The sequence below is a fragment of the Podarcis erhardii genome (assembly GCF_964252035.2).
Source record: "Podarcis erhardii genome assembly, chromosome: W".
NCBI classification, from domain to species: Eukaryota; Metazoa; Chordata; class Lepidosauria; order Squamata; family Lacertidae; genus Podarcis; species Podarcis erhardii.
Window position 1 is genome coordinate 8,095,894 of NC_138506.1, and position 16,413 is coordinate 8,112,306.

The window sequence follows — 16,413 nt, forward strand, 5'->3', positions numbered from 1 at the left end:
CGAAAACATGGAGCTAAGATAATCACGTATCAAATGGTCCAGCAAATTGAGTGATGAAATATCGGAAAGACTTCACTCAGATACTTTTCTTGCTAGAAAGGAGAACCTCGTTAATTCCCCAACTCCTGAGGCTAGATTAGACATGTTCCGAGAACTGATTTCGTCCCTACAACCTTATCTGACCAACAAAAAAACGCCACGGCAATCTCTACACTCTAATAAATCCAAACCTTGGTTTGACCAAGAATGCACGGCTATGAAACGCCTCCTGCTGGATAAGTACAGGAACTATAGAGCAGCAAACTTACCTTCGCTTCCATTAGACTGGTTTGAGTTAAAACGCAGTTATAAAGCTTTGATTAACAAGAAAAAGCTCCAGGCACAAAGGGAGGAATGGCAGTGCCTAGTGGAGGCCTCCCGAAGGAAAGATTCTGCCACGTTTTGGAAAACAATTGCAAAAAGCTGGAGAGACTCCCCAATTGAAATCGAATACTCTATACCAGCTGGAGCATGGGAGGCCTACTTCCTCTCATTATATTCATCAAATCAACTGGTCCCAGCTCTGCTTCCTGCTTCAAGTGAATTTGGCAAGGAATGGCCCCCTGTGACCACAGAAGAAATTACTGGCCTTACTCAATCTCTTAAATCAGGGAAAGCCCCGGGTGCTGATAATATTCCACCAGAAATTCTTAAGGCAAATGCTGAATGGTGGGCCCCTGTGCTAGCCGCCTTGTTCACTAGTATAAATCAAGCAGCTATTATCCCCAAGGACTGGGGTTTAGCCATCATCATTCCAATATTCAAGAAAGGAAACAGAACTGAGCCAGCTAACTACAGACCAATCAGTCTATTAGGTATTATTAGTAAACTGTACGCTGCTCATTTATGTGATAAATTAGTGGAGTGGATGGAAAGAGAGCATATTCTATCAGAAGCTCAAGCTGGCTTTAGAGCAAAGCGTTCAACTATAGACCAGGCCCTTATCCTTCAACACCTGGCAGATAAATACTCTAGAAAAGGGGGGTCTTTATATGCAGCTTTCGTCGATTTTAAATCGGCTTTTGATCTAATACCAAGGGATAGACTCTGGGAAAAGCTTGGCGCTACAAACATAGATAAACGCTTATTACGCCTTATTCGTGGTCTATACGAAAACACCAGGGTGAGGGTAAGATGCGATCGGTCAGGCCATCTAACTAAAGAAATTCAAACGCACTATGGGGTTAAACGAGGATGTGTCCTCGCGCCAACGCTATTTAATTTTTACATCAACTCTCTAGCAGTAAATATGGCGAAAGAAAATGCCCACCCTCCCAAACTGGCAGGTTTGCCCATCCCGGTGCTTCTGTATGCGGACGACGCAGTCCTACTCTCCTTTTCCTGCGTTGGCTTGAGGAAGCTTTTGAGATCACTTGCTGACTATTGTCAAGAGGAACAACTTTCAATAAATTACAGCAAATCTAAAATTATGGTGTTTTCAAAAAAAAGAAGGAAACACAAATGGAGAATAAGTGGTCAACCTATTGACCAGGTAGCAACTTTCAAATACCTGGGAATAACTTTTCAGGAAAGGGTCTCGTGGCACCAACAGATGAAAAACGCCATTGCCAACGCAGGAAGGGCCAATAAAGCCCTTACAAGATTTTTTCACGGGAAAGGGGGGAAATACGCTCCGGCAGCCTCCCAGGTTTTTGCTGCAAAAATACTCCCACAACTCACTTATGGATCCCAGGTTTGCAGTTTTAAAAATTTTGCGCCTATGGAGGCATTTCAAACAAAATTCTATCGGTGTCTATTGGGGATCCCCCCCCTATAGCTGTCCGCTTAGAAGTAGGGCAACCACCCGTTAACGCACGGTTGTGGATTCTAAAGATACACTATTGGTTAAAACTTATTTTTCCCCCGGCCGGTTTGGCTCCTTTAACACTCTTAGACACCTTTCATTCTACCTGGAAAGCTTCCCTGTTTGAAAAGATAAGAAGCTTAGGATTCTCCCCGCAGATCTTGATAGCGGCAGGATATGAGAGAGCCAAAAGTCAAGTGCTTCAATGCATTAGGGACATAGAGTTGCAATGTCATATGGGCAAAATGGATAAACATGCCACAATTAGAGACTTTGGGAGAGGGTTTTCACCCGCAAATTATCTGGCTAATTTACAAATACCTAAGTACAGACACTCCTTTACCCTGGCCAGATTCAACGTTCTGCCCTCTGCCCTGCTGCTAGGAAGATATGAGGGCAAACCATATGAGTCACGTGTTTGCCCATGTGGCTCATCGGAAGTGGAAACAAGTCTGCATGTATTGCTGCACTGTAGTTACTACGAGGATTTACGCCTGACCTTTATTGCCCCAGTTCTACAAAAGCTTAAAAATGAACCAGAACTCCAACGTATGAGAGCCTTGGTAGAAGATAAGGTTCCTGAAATTACGATCAACGTTGCCAAATTCTGTGTAGCCGCTATTAGGCGTAGGAAACAAGAGCTTTCCAATGTCAATATGCAGGTGAAGGCAAATACTTAATTTTATTTATGCTGTCTAATTTTAATTTGCTGTTATGGCCTAATCTGTATTGAAATTGTCCTTTGTCCTTTGTTTTTTTTCCGGTGTTATGCCTCGCTGACTAGCTGTACGAGTTAATCTGGTCTGTGACCGTTTAATAAAATTTGATTTGATTTGATTTGACACTACACTGTACAGAAGTGTGCTAGGCAAGCTAAACTTCATTGCCAGATGTTCAAGACCTGACATTGCTGTTAGCTGTAATTTGCTAAGCAGACAAGTAAACAATCCTACTGTTAAGGATTGGAAAGCTCTGAAACGCGTAGCGCGGTATTTGAAAGGCACTATGCATTACAGACTGAGATTTAACAATCAGAAGTCTGGTGGTCTTGAGATATTTGCAGATGCAAGTTTTGGAAGTGACACTACAGACAGGAAAAGTACGTCTGGAGTTTGCTACATGTACAATCAGAGTCTATTTGATTGGTCATGCAAGAAGCAAACAACAGTTAGCTTAAGTACTTGTGAAGCTGAACTGAATGCACTGTCTTATTCACTTAAGGATTGTGAATGGTTGTTACAATTGTGCAAAGACATGAAAATTCCTGTCAAATGTCCAATCCAGGTTTACCAGGACAACAAAGCATGTTTGGTTTTGCTGAATTCTGAAGGTTGTAAGCAAAGCACGAAGCACTTGCAATTGAAGTTGCAACATGCTAGGGAACGTATTCAGAAGGGACTCGTAACGGTGTCCTATATGCCAGGTAATGAAATTCCTGCTGATGTATTGTCCAAGATTGTGTCAAGGGATCAACACTGTACCTATGTGCAGAAGTTGGGTTTGTACTGATATTGTACGAACACGCTGCCCAGTGATGTTCACAGAAAGGGGGAGGATGTTGGTTTCTGCTCTCTTCACTGTGCAGCGAAATGCTTGTCACAAGACAATGTTTACATTCCACAGTCAATTGCTGTTGGAGTTTCTCACGGGAAAGGAGACTGGATGTGACGTACACTGGTTTCCTGTTTTTCACTGTTCTTTGCAGTTCAGTGTGTGTTCTCTCCGTGCTTTAGAGGAGAGAGGATGCTTTCTCTGCTCCGGCAGAGGCAAGATGTTTTTCTGTAACCTACCAGCTTTGAAATGTAAATAAAGCAACTTAGAGTATGTGCACGTACTTCTCATCATTCCGCTGTGCACGGGACACTGCAATATCAACAATATACACATCCCTGACATATAACGCCACTCCTCCTCCTTTCTTGTCTGGTCTGTTTCTCTGAAATAGATTGTATCCCTCCATTATTACATTCCAGTCGTGGGACTTATCCCACCAGGTTTCAGTGATGCCTATTATGTCATATTTAGTTTGCTGTACCAAGAGCTCAAGCTCATCTTGTTTATTTCCCATGCTTTGTGCATTAGTGTACAGACATTGAAGTCCATTAATCATTCCCCCGTGTCTCTTATTTAAGAATTTTTTCCTCCCATCACTAGGTTTGCGTGCTGTTTGCTCCATTCGGTCTATGACATTTGGATGATCATCTTCATCAATTGATAGACTCCTACCTTCAGGAGCACTGTCTCCCTCCCCCACATTAGTCAGTTTAAAGCCCTCCTGATGAGGTTTCTGAGATTTTTGGCAAAAACATTCCACCCAACTGTTGTGAGGTGCAGCCCATCGCTTGCCAGAAGTCCATCTTCAAGAAACTGCAGTCCGTGATCTAAGAATCCAAACCGTTCCTGTTTACACCATTTGCGAAGCCAGCTGTTCACTTCCACTATTTTTCTCTCTCTCCCTGGGCCACGTCGTTCAACTGGGAGGACAGATGAGATGACAATTTGTGCATTTAATTGCTTCAATTTCCTGCCCAGAGCCTCATAGTCTCTTTTGATCTTCTGGAGGCTATTGCTTGCAGTGTCATTGGTTCCCACATGAACCAAGAGGAAGGGGTATTTGTCAGTGGGTTTTATGATTCCTTGCAGTCGTTCAGTTACATCTTGGATCTTAGCCCCGGGGAGACAGCACACTTCCCGAGACATCTTGTCAGGCCCACAGATCACTGCTTCTGTTCCCCTCAGTAAGGAATCCCCTATCACCACTACACGCCTCCTCTTAGGTTTGGTCGGGGTTCTTCCGTGATCTGTCCGTTCCAAGGTCGCCTGCACATTCCCTGAGGACTGACTTTGCTGCTCGTCTTCATATACCTGATCGACTGTAACGAGGGAGAGATCCTCAAATGGAGTCTGCTCTTCGTCTTCCATGCTAGGGGAGAGGACCTCAAAGCGATTGTGTATTTCTAAACAATCAGAGCGAACTCTGGGCCTCCTACTTCTTTGAGTCACGTTTCTCCATATATCTGACTCCTGTGTTGGTGAACTAGCCTCCTTCTCAGGGGAGTCCCCTGTCTCCTCCTTGGTGGAGACGGTGTGCTCTGTTGATTCCAAGAAGAGCTCCAGCTCTCTAATTCTTTGGAGCGTAGCCACACGTTCCTCCAGTTGCTGGACTTTGTCTTTTAAGAGGGCAATCAACATGCAATTGCTGCAGGTAAAGCTGCCTGCTACCTTTGGCAAGATGGCAAACATTGTGCAGGAACCGCAGGCGACTGCAGCTGTTCCCTCACTCTCCATCTTGAGAACGTGTCGTTGGGGCTGGCTACAGTGGTCCTCCATCATAAGAAGCGTGCAGACAGGACAAATAACTCCCCCCCAAAAAAACCTAGGTCTCCCCCAACAAACGTTTGAGACTAGCTCCCCTAAATCTAAAAATGGATCAAACTGGGAGAGCAGCTAATCAGCCACAAGAAACACACACAAGAAAACCCTTTTTGCTCCTTCTTCAGCTGCTGCCCTGCAAGCTCTGATAAGCTCCTCCCACAGCTAATCACCTACCTCAACAGAAACCCTGCCCCCTCTGACCTTTGCACAGGGAGAGCAGCTAATCAGCCACAAGAAACACACACAAGAAAACCCTTTTTGCTCCTTCTTCAGCTGCTGCCCTGCAAGCTCTGATAAGCTCCTCCCACAGCTAATCACCTACCTCAACAGAAACCCTGCCCCCTCTGACCTTTGCACAGGGAGAGCAGCTAATCAGCCACAAGAAACACACACAAGAAAACCCTTTTTGCTCCTTCTTCAGCTGCTGCCCTGCAAGCCAAGCCCTTCACAAGCTCTTCACCTTTTGAATAAAGAACAGAGTGAATTGCGTCACGGACTCTTACAAAACCGCGCTGCAATTGATTATTTATTAATGCTTCATCATTACAGCTGTGAACAAGTAAATGATATGTGTTGTTTCAATATTACTGATAATTCTGGGACTTCCGGTTGACAGCGATCCGAGCGCAAGCGGGGATTTTCTCTCTTGGGAAATCCTGGGTTTTTCAGAGGATTTAGGGGTGTCACAGGGCGCAGTGACCCCCCTGAAGTAGTGTCAGAAGGGTGTTCTGACACTCAGGTTCCCGCAGACAGCCGAAACGCGAACCACCCGGCCGTCAGGTAACTCCTAAAGGGGTGAAGAGAATGGCAGGGAGGGAGAGCGGGCTGAAGGGAAGCCATAGCTACCTCCGAGAAACGAAGCCCCGAGCTTGCAAGGGGAGCTATCAATTCTCGATTTGGAAGGAATTCGGACTTAATTGGATAGAAAGAATAAATTAAACCAAGAAAAGAAACCAGATGTAAAGTTAGAATTTATGAGACCGGCTTTTATCCGCAATCAGCATAAACGCGTTGAAACAGCAAAGCGATTGTCAGGGTTTTAGGGAGAGAGGAGACAGAGAGCGAGGGCGAGGAGGAAGAGGACGACAACGAGCCGAGGTTGTCCCAAAGTCCGTCTAGCGAATCAGAGGATTCCCAGAAGGGAGCCCCCCTGGTCAGGCCAAGGGGCAATAGAGAGGGAATCAGTCAGAGAGAGGGGAACGAAGAGGGAATCCCCAGTGGGAGTGGCAAAGCGGGACCAGCTCCCCCGTCGGAACGGAGTAGAGGGGGGGGAGTTGCCAGTGTGTCAGAAAGAGCAGGACAGGAAGGAGGAAGGGGGAGGAGTTCGGAGCAAGACGTCCTGCCTGAAAGGGAGGAGTGTAGTACCGAGAGCAGCGTAACTGTAGAAAGGAAGGTCAGAGGCAACGTACGCGCGCCAAGTTCAAATATAGAGGCGCGCGGAAATGAGGAGAGCTCTGAGGAGGAGCCTGGTGCCAAAGCACGAAGGAGGGGGGAGCAGGCGGGAGAAGACTCAGCCTCTGGGGAGTCCCGGAAAGAGGGAAGACAGGGGGGCAGGAAGACCCTGCGGAAAAGGAAAGAGAGGAAAAGGTGGAGCAGTACAAGCCTCTTAAATTGGTGCAGGGGAGGGACGGACTCAGAGGGGACTTCTAACATCTAAGGGTAACAGATGCGGAGCCACGGAGTTTGGATGTAATGACGACAATGATCTTCAATAAAACCTTTTGTATATAGCTTGGACTGGACTTTGGTCTCTTGTGAGCTGGGACCCAGGGTGGCTCTGACAGAAAGTCCCCTCCAAAGAACGCAAAATTTTTTTTTTTGCAAAGCTCACGAACGGTGACAGCCATGACTGCGGAGGAGCAGTTGACAGCGCTGCGAACTACAGTTTCCGAACTCACTGCTGCAGTCCTTGCGTCTCAGAAGAAGCATGACGAAATGGAGAAGCGCTGCCAGGACCTGCAAACAAGGTGGGAACGTGCAAGCAGGGAAGGGTTCCCAGGGTCCAGATCAGAGGGGATTGGACTTGGACGGAGGGGGGGCAGCCTAGTCACCCACTTCGATGGGAACCTGAAGCACTACCCCAGTTTCAGAGCAGACGTTTTGTATGCATTGCACTTGCTTCGTCATGACTTTAAAGATGAGGAGGAGAAAGTGGGGTTTATTGTTTCTCACTTGCATGGGCCGGCCAGAGACTGGTTGCGCAATTTGTGGCGTGAAGATGGCCCTGCCCGCCGCGATGCAGATGAATTCATTAAAGCGATGGATGCCTGCTTCCAGTCTACTGTAGATGTGGATCTTGCACGCAGGGAAATTTTTGGATTGCGGCAAGGCAAAGCCACTGTGCGTCAGTACCATTCTAGATTTTTTGCTTTACTGACTGCGCTAAGCTGGGAGAAGGATTGTGCACCTGTGAGGGATTTGTTCTGGGAGGGGCTCAGCGGTCCCATTAAGGATGAACTTGCCAGGGGAGACAGACCCCAGACCCTGGAGGAGCTTGTGCAGAGGGCTTTGGCGATTGGGATACGGCACGAGGGACGTCCTTGGCACACTGAGGAAGAACGTCAGGTGCGTCCACCAGCGAGGACGTCTTCTTTCATCCCCAGGGAGTTCAGTCAGTCACATCCTTCGCCACTGGGAAGGCAGGGGGAGGAGCCCATGGAACTTGGTGGTGCTAAGGCTCAAGCAACAGCCAGAGCCCCAGCTTCCGGTGCAGTGAAGGCAAAGCCTCCTAGAGGGACCAGGAAGTGTTACATTTGCGACAGTGCACAGCACATGGCGAAAGAGTGTCCCCAGAGGCTGCAGAAACACACTGCAGCTTTAGCAACTGTTGCAGCAGAAATGATGCAAGCAGAGCAACCTCAGGGAAACGACAGTGCCTGGCTGGAAGCAGAGCTGCTGGGGCTCAGCCAGGCGAATCTGTAGAGCAGTCCCCAGCGCTTTTGCAACGCACAGACCCTTTACCACCCAAGCCAGCGGTGCAGCTCACTGCAACACTTCAGTTGCCGAATGGAACCACCCTGGAAGTCCCCATCACGATTGATTCTGGGAGCAACGCAGATTTTGTGGGGACGCACTTTGTCAAGCAGCATCGCATAGCGCTTCTGCCAGCGACAACACCTCTGAACGTAGTCACGGTGGATGGCAGGAAATTGCTAGGAGGACAAGTTGTGCAACAGACGCCTCCCATGGTGATGAGGATTGGAAATCATCGAGAAGTCATCAGCTTCAATGTCACCCGCCTTTCAGACACGCCTATAGTATTAGGCATGAGTTGGCTGGAGAGACACAGTCCTGCTGTAGCGTGGTACCAACGGCAGATCACCTTTTGCTCATCGTACTGTGCTCAACATTGCATCCAGTCCAGCCAGGAGGAGGGAGCTGAGCAGCAGTTGCAACTTGGCATGGTGCAGGCAGTACCCCGCAAGTACGAGGGGTTCCTGGAGGTTTTCTGCGAGAAGGAAGCTGACCAGTTGCCGCCCCACAGGCCTTATGATTGTGCCATCGACCTGGTGCCAGGGGCGCAGTTGCCGACTGCAAAGCTGTATTCCATGTCTGAGGACGAGATGCAAGAACTCAGGGAGTTCATAGAGCACAATTTGAAGCGCGGATTCATCCGAGAATCGAAAGCGGTGGGGGGCAGTCCTGTTTTCTTTGTAAAGAAGAAAGACACGCCCCAGAAAAGACTCATTGTGGACTATCGATTCATAAACAGTAAGACCAAACCCAAGGCCTTCCCCATGCCCAAGATAGATGATCTCCTGGCAACCGTAAGGAAGGGGAAGATCTTCACCAAATTGGATCTGCGTGGAGCGTATAACCTCATACGCATCCGGGAGGGCGATGAGTGGAAGACGGCCATGTTCACGCCTCTGGGCACGTACGAATACAGAGTTATGCCATTTGGTCTCCAAAATGGATCTCACGTCTTCCAAGCATTTATGCATCACGTGCTAGCGGGACTTCTCTACAAGAAATGCGTGTGTTTCCTCGACGACATCCTGATCTTTTCGGAAACGGAGGAGGCCCATGAGAAGGACGTAAAGGAAGTCCTGCAGAGACTACGGGAGAACAAGCTCTACGCCAAGTTAGAGAAGTGCCAGTTTGATGTGACGGACGTGGATTTCCTAGGCTACAAGCTGTCCGACAAGGGGCTGGCCATGGACAGCGCCAAGGTCCGCGCGGTGTTGGACTGGAAGAGCCCTCGCAATCGGAAGGAAGTCCAAAGATTCATCGGCTTCGCCAACTTCTACCGCAAATTCATCAGAGGTTTTGCAAAGGAGACGGCAGCGATCACGGACACTCTCAGTTCCAAGAAAAAGAGGTTCGTGTGGACGGAACAGGCAGAGCGCTCTTTTCAGAAGCTTAAAAGCCTTTTCGCCTCCGAGGAGCAGCTGCTGCACGTGAATCCAGGCAAGCCCATACGACTAGAGACCGACGCGTCAGACAGAGCGGTTGGAGCCGTACTCCTGCAAGAAGATCCACATGGAAACTGGAGACCCGGTGCCTTTTACTCCAGAAAGCTCAGCAAAGCGGAGCAAAACTACACCATATGGGACAGGGAGCTGTTAGCCATTCACGCAGCTTTCAAAGCGTGGCGACACTTCCTCATAGGAGCCAAGCACACAGTACAGGTCCGCACGGATCACAAGAACCTAGAGTATTGGCGCACGGCGAAGCTCCAAAGCCAGAGGCACATGCGCTGGGCGGAATTCTTCGCGGATTTCGACTTTCGGATAGAGTACGTCCCAGGAGATTCCAACGTTATAGCCGATGCGCTATCCAGGAAACCGCAATATCTCGATGAAGCGGCGCCTGTAGCAGCCAAGCACATTTTCGCACCGCAGGCGTGGTCGTGCGCTGCCGCCACAGTAGATCTGGACGCGGTGCGACGCGCGTTGCAAGTGGATCAGTTCGCACAGTCCAAGATGGAGGAATTGCGCAGAGGTGTGCAGAGTGGCGAAGAGTTCCAACTACGCGACGGGCTGCTAACTCGCAAAGGTGCCCTCTACGTGCCAAGCGACGAGCTTCGCGCAAAGGTTCTGCAGCAGTTGCACGACGCCCCCAGTGCGGGCCACTTCGGTAAGGAGAAGACAATAGAACTGGTGGCAAGAGACTTTTGGTGGCCCCGGATGCGTGGAGAGGTAGCGGATTACGTCGCCAGGTGTGACACTTGTCAGAGGTTCAAGCCAGTACACCAGAAGCCAGCGGGGCTGTTGGAACCGCTGGAAACGCCACAGCAACCGTGGGAGAGGGTAGCTCTGGACTTCGTTACTGACCTGCCCAGCTCCAGGGGGAAGACGGCGGTACTGGTGGTTGTGGACCTGTTCACCAAGATGGCGCACTTCATTCCATGCGCAAAGGTGGCGACGGCGGAACAGACTGCCAAACTCTTCATCGATCACGTGTTCAAGGTGCATGGGCTGCCGCAGTCCATCCTGTCCGACAGGGGGCGCCAGTTTGTTTCCAATTTTTGGCAGAAGCTTTTAGGTATCCTGAACGTCAAGATCAACCTCACGTCGGCGAGACACCCACAAACCAACGGCCAAGCTGAGAGGGTCAACGCGATCATGCAGCAGTACCTGAGATGTTACGCCAACCAGCGACCAGCAGTTTGGGTGGACTACCTGCCGATGGCAGAGTTTGCCTATAACAACACGAAGCACGCGTCCACGGGGGTGACGCCGTTTTTCGCGAACAATGGTCGTCACCCCAGAACCTTCCCGGGGTTCGTGGCACCGGGAGAGGGGGTGCCGCAAGGAGCCGACCAGTTTGCAGCGGAGCTGCAGGAGGTGCACGAAGAGTTGCGGAGACATTTAGAGCTGGCCAAGCAAGCATATAAGGTGCAGGCTGACAAAAACAGGAGAGAGGGAGAGGAGATCCAGGTGGGGGACTGGGTGTGGTTAGCGGCCCAAGCGATGCCAGCCAAGTCGTTGGCCAAGAAGAAGCTGGGGCACAGGCAGTTAGGGCCGTACCAGGTGGAGGCTAAAATCAACCCTGTAGCCTTTCGACTAGCCCTCCCCGAAGGTTCCAGAGTGCACCCGGTCTTTCATAGATCGGTGCTCACTCCCTACAAGGCACCGCACAGGTTTCAGGAGTCTGACACAGTCACGCAACAACACACTAAGTCACAGGAGAGGGAGAGGGCGCCTAGGGCCGAACCACTCAACGAGGTCACAGAGATCCTGGACTCGAGATGGGGGCAAGAGGGAGTAGAATATTTTCTAGTCAGAGAGGGTGCCCCAGTCAGTGCCAATGGTTGGGTGCCGGGCTACGCCTTAGACGAACCTCTTTTAAAAGACGAGTTCCATGCCCTTTTCCCTCATAGACCCATGCCAGCCGAGTACTTTGATGACTGGCTCTTTACGCCCACATGTTCAGGCAGCACTTTCCACGGCTTTTCTTCAGCTGAAGAAAGGTCGCCGGACTCCAACTCGCCCAGGGGATCGTGTTCGGGGGTGGACACAGAACCCTCTTATTGGTGGGACGAGCAACCAGAGGAGGACTGGCGCAGGAAATGGCTGACGGGACCTTGGCAGGCAGCACCGGACCAGGTACCAATGGAGGAGGGAGAAGAGAACACCTTGGGTCAAGAACCCGAATTCGAACACTCGTACAACGAACTGCAAACAGAGGAGATGGAGGTGCAGAATCTGTATCCTGCGTCCGCCTCCGAAGAGCGGCAGCTTCCACAACCTGCACCCGATGAGCGGAAGGGGGGAAGGGGGGGCTTCGAGGGGGGGATGGATGTCAGGGTTTTAGGGAGAGAGGAGACAGAGAGCGAGGGCGAGGAGGAAGAGGACGACAACGAGCCGAGGTTGTCCCAAAGTCCGTCTAGCGAATCAGAGGATTCCCAGAAGGGAGCCCCCCTGGTCAGGCCAAGGGGCAATAGAGAGGGAATCAGTCAGAGAGAGGGGAACGAAGAGGGAATCCCCAGTGGGAGTGGCAAAGCGGGACCAGCTCCCCCGTCGGAACGGAGTAGAGGGGGGGGAGTTGCCAGTGTGTCAGAAAGAGCAGGACAGGAAGGAGGAAGGGGGAGGAGTTCGGAGCAAGACGTCCTGCCTGAAAGGGAGGAGTGTAGTACCGAGAGCAGCGTAACTGTAGAAAGGAAGGTCAGAGGCAACGTACGCGCGCCAAGTTCAAATATAGAGGCGCGCGGAAATGAGGAGAGCTCTGAGGAGGAGCCTGGTGCCAAAGCACGAAGGAGGGGGGAGCAGGCGGGAGAAGACTCAGCCTCTGGGGAGTCCCGGAAAGAGGGAAGACAGGGGGGCAGGAAGACCCTGCGGAAAAGGAAAGAGAGGAAAAGGTGGAGCAGTACAAGCCTCTTAAATTGGTGCAGGGGAGGGACGGACTCAGAGGGGACTTCTAACATCTAAGGGTAACAGATGCGGAGCCACGGAGTTTAGATGTAATGACGACAATGATCTTCAATAAAACCTTTTGTATATAGCTTGGACTGGACTTTGGTCTCTTGTGAGCTGGGACCCAGGGTGGCTCTGACAGCGATCAAAAGTGAAAGTAAGTTACCGCTTGCGGCTATTGTTTCTTCTCCCCTTCAACTGGCTAAAAACTAGCTTTTTTGGAGGATACAAATGAAGTAAAGTGGACGTAAGGTAGAAGGGGAGACAGAGGAATAAGACTGAACTACTAAGGTCCTTTTTGTAGCTTGTGAAGCGGAGTTAAAGAAATAAGATTGTGGTGTCGTTCTTAAATAAAAACTGTGCAACGGAAGGAGAATTTCCGGCTTCGTGGCCGGCTCCATTGTTAGCTGCTTACCAGCTTGTCTAGTGTTTGCCGACTTTTGAAAAAGAACTCTCTTGGATTCTATGGGATTTTATGGGATTACCTACATTGGATTTTGGATATAAATTGGCTTTTCTTTTTTGCTCTACTTTTTTTCCTCCCTTTTTCTTATTTAAATTTTTGAACAATATACAAAGGTTGGAGTTTTGGGAACTTTCGGGAATTTTCGGCTCCTAGCGGACATAAGGCAAACAACAACTTGATTCTCTCTGGTTTTTTTTAATTTTTTTCTGTTCAACGGACTTCTCTTGGCTTTTGGATTATAAGGACTAGTCGCATATAAGAAATAATTGGATTAGTCTAATTGGTGGCAGAAGATTTGGTTTACTTAGAAATTAAAATTAAAGGAAGTTTTCCTCTATTTTCTTCAGGATCCAGTTGAGTGGCAAATAGCTATTTATACCCAACCTGAGTGTGTTCCGGATGGAAAAGCCTAATTGGTGGCAAGAAGAACTTTAAAGTCTAATCTATCTACTTTGAGTCCAGCCATATTTCGTCTTCGTTAACTTATATTATTTCCTCCAAATTTTTACATTTAAAATTGGACTGAGAGTGATATATTACGGACTATTGGAGGTGTTATTTATATGTTTAAATTATTTGATGCTAAAAATTGTTTTGTAAGTATATAATTGTATATTGGGGTTGGACTCATTTAAATTTGGGAAGGTGGTGGGACTGAATTTACGGAAAGTGATTTGGTCAGGGAAGTTAAGGGGTGAGAGAGAATGTCTCATCTACCGAAGAAAGGTGGGGAGGGAGGAACACCGGGAGAAAGAAGAGGTTCAAAGCCTGAACCAGATTTCAAAGCAGAAATTCTAAAAATGTTTGCAGAGATAAGACAAAGCGAAAAGAATTTAGAGGATAAATTAGAACATGTAGATACTAGAATTAAACAGGTGGATACGAAAATTGGGAAAATGGATCAAAAAATTGATGATACAGTAAAAGAGTTAAAAGGACAAATAAAAGAAGTTTCTAAAAGAACACAATCTGTTGAAGAAGGATTAAAAAAGACAAAGGCCAAGATGAAAGAAGTCAGAAGGGAGGAGGAGAAGATTAAAGCAGGAATGTCAGAAATAAGTAAGACACAGGAGGAGGTATGGGATGCAATCTCCATGAATGAACTGAGACAGCGGGAAGTGAATTTAAGACAGAGAGCAGTTCCAGAGGTGCAAGGGGAAAATATTAAAGAAAAATTAATAACTGAAATTGCCCAATGGTTGGAATTACAAAAAGAAGACGTGGAGAAGAAGGTTCAGAACACATTCAGAATGAGAGTTAGAACAACAAAAACAAGGAAGGTTTCTGGAGATTGCCTGATTACTTTTAAAGATAAAGACATGAGAAATTTAATACTCCAAAAAAACAGAGAGAAGCGACTGAACATTGATGGGAGTTACATAATCATCTTTAAAGATATACCAGTCAGGCTGCTGAAACGAAGAGATCCGTATAAACCATTGGTCCAAATTCTGAAGAAGAATAAGATTGAATTCAAGTGGGAATTCCCACAGGGGATTTCCTTTGTATACAAAAGCAAGAGACACAGACTTACAAGCCCGGAGGAAACAAGTAAGTTTCAGAGGCGATATAAAGAACTAATGGAAGAAGAGGAGGAGGAAGCAGGAGCAGTGGGAGGAATTGGTCCATTGAGAGGAAAATTCCTAAAAGAAAAGCACAAGAAGAATAGAGAGACGAATGAGAAGGAAGAAGAGGAAGAGGAAGAGGAAGAGGAAGAGGAAGAGGAAGAAGAGGAAGAAGAGGAAAAGGAAGATAGATTATAAAAGGGGAAAAATAAAATTTTATATTTCTAATCAGAAGAAAATATGGCACTGAAATTATGGAATTGGAACATTAATGGAATGAATGACAAGAAGAAAAGAAATAAAATTGAACAATATTTAAAAAGAAAAAATTGGATATCATCTGTCTCCAAGAAACTCATGTGGCAAGGAAACACAGGAAAATTTTGATCAACAATAGACTGGGAAATGAATTTATATCTTCGGATAAAGAAAAGAAGAGAGGAGTAGTTCTTTATGTAAGGAAAAATATAGAAGCTCAACAGATTTTTAAAGACGAAGAAGGGAGAATGATTGCAATACAGATCAATTGGCAGGGCGAAAAACTACTAATTGTCGGGATCTATGCACCTAATGGAAATAAGACTGACTTTTATAAAAAATTGGAAGACTGTTCGAATATATGGACCAAAAAATTATAATATTGGGAGATATGAATGGAGTTGTTTCAATGGCTATGGATAGATTGAGAGAAAAAGGTGACAGCAAAGAAGGTAAATTACCAAAGACTTTCTTTTTTCTGGTTCAGAATTACAATTTAATTGATATTTGGAGACTTAGACACCCACTAGAAAAACAGTTCACATTTTATTCGGAACCGAATCAGTCAATGTCAAGAATAGATCAAATTTGGGTCTCGAATGAATTAACTACAAGAATCCGACAAATTGAAATACAACCTAGAGTAATCTCGGATCACAATCCGATAAAAATGGAGATCAAAGCCTATGAAGAAAGAACATTGAATGATTGAATGATCACCTTTTGGATGATGGGAAAATTATTCAAGAAGCACGGAAAAGGCTGTTGGAGTACTTTTCAGACAATATGAACAAGGGCACAAAGATGAGTACAGTTTGGGACGCAAGTAAGGCTGTAATGAGGGGATTCTTCATCCAACAGAATGCGATTAAAAACAAAAATAGAGAGAAAGGAAAGAAGGAAATTTTGAAACAAATAATGGACAATGAACAAAAGTTAATCAAAAAACCGAATAATGCTAAAATAAAACAAAACATTAAAGTTCTACAGACACAGTTTGCCATGATCATTAATAAAGAAGTGGAATGGAACATTATAAAACTGAGACAAAGAAACTTTGAATTCGCAAACAAACCTGGTAAATGGCTTGCATGGCAAATTAAGAAAAGAAAAGAGCAAAGTACAGTTAACAAAATTATTGTGGATGGAGAAGAGATAGAAAATCCAAAAGGTATCAGAAAAGGATTCTTGGATTTCTATAAACATTTGTACGCAAAACGAGAAAAAAATAATATGAAGAAAATAGAAAAAAATTTAAAAGAAAAAAAGGTGCAAAAGATCCCGACAGAAAAGAGAGACAGACTGAATGCCCCAATTGAGAATGAGGAGATAACAGAAATCATAAAAGAGATGAAAAAAGGAAAGGCACCAGGACCGGATGGTTTCACAGCGACTTATTACAAAGAAATGAGGGATTCCTTGACGGTACCACTCAAAGAAGTTATGAATAATATTATGAAACAACAGGAAATACCAGAAACGTGGAAAGAAGCCTTTATTACACTCATATCGAAACAAGATTGTGATCCCACACAAGTAAAGAATTAT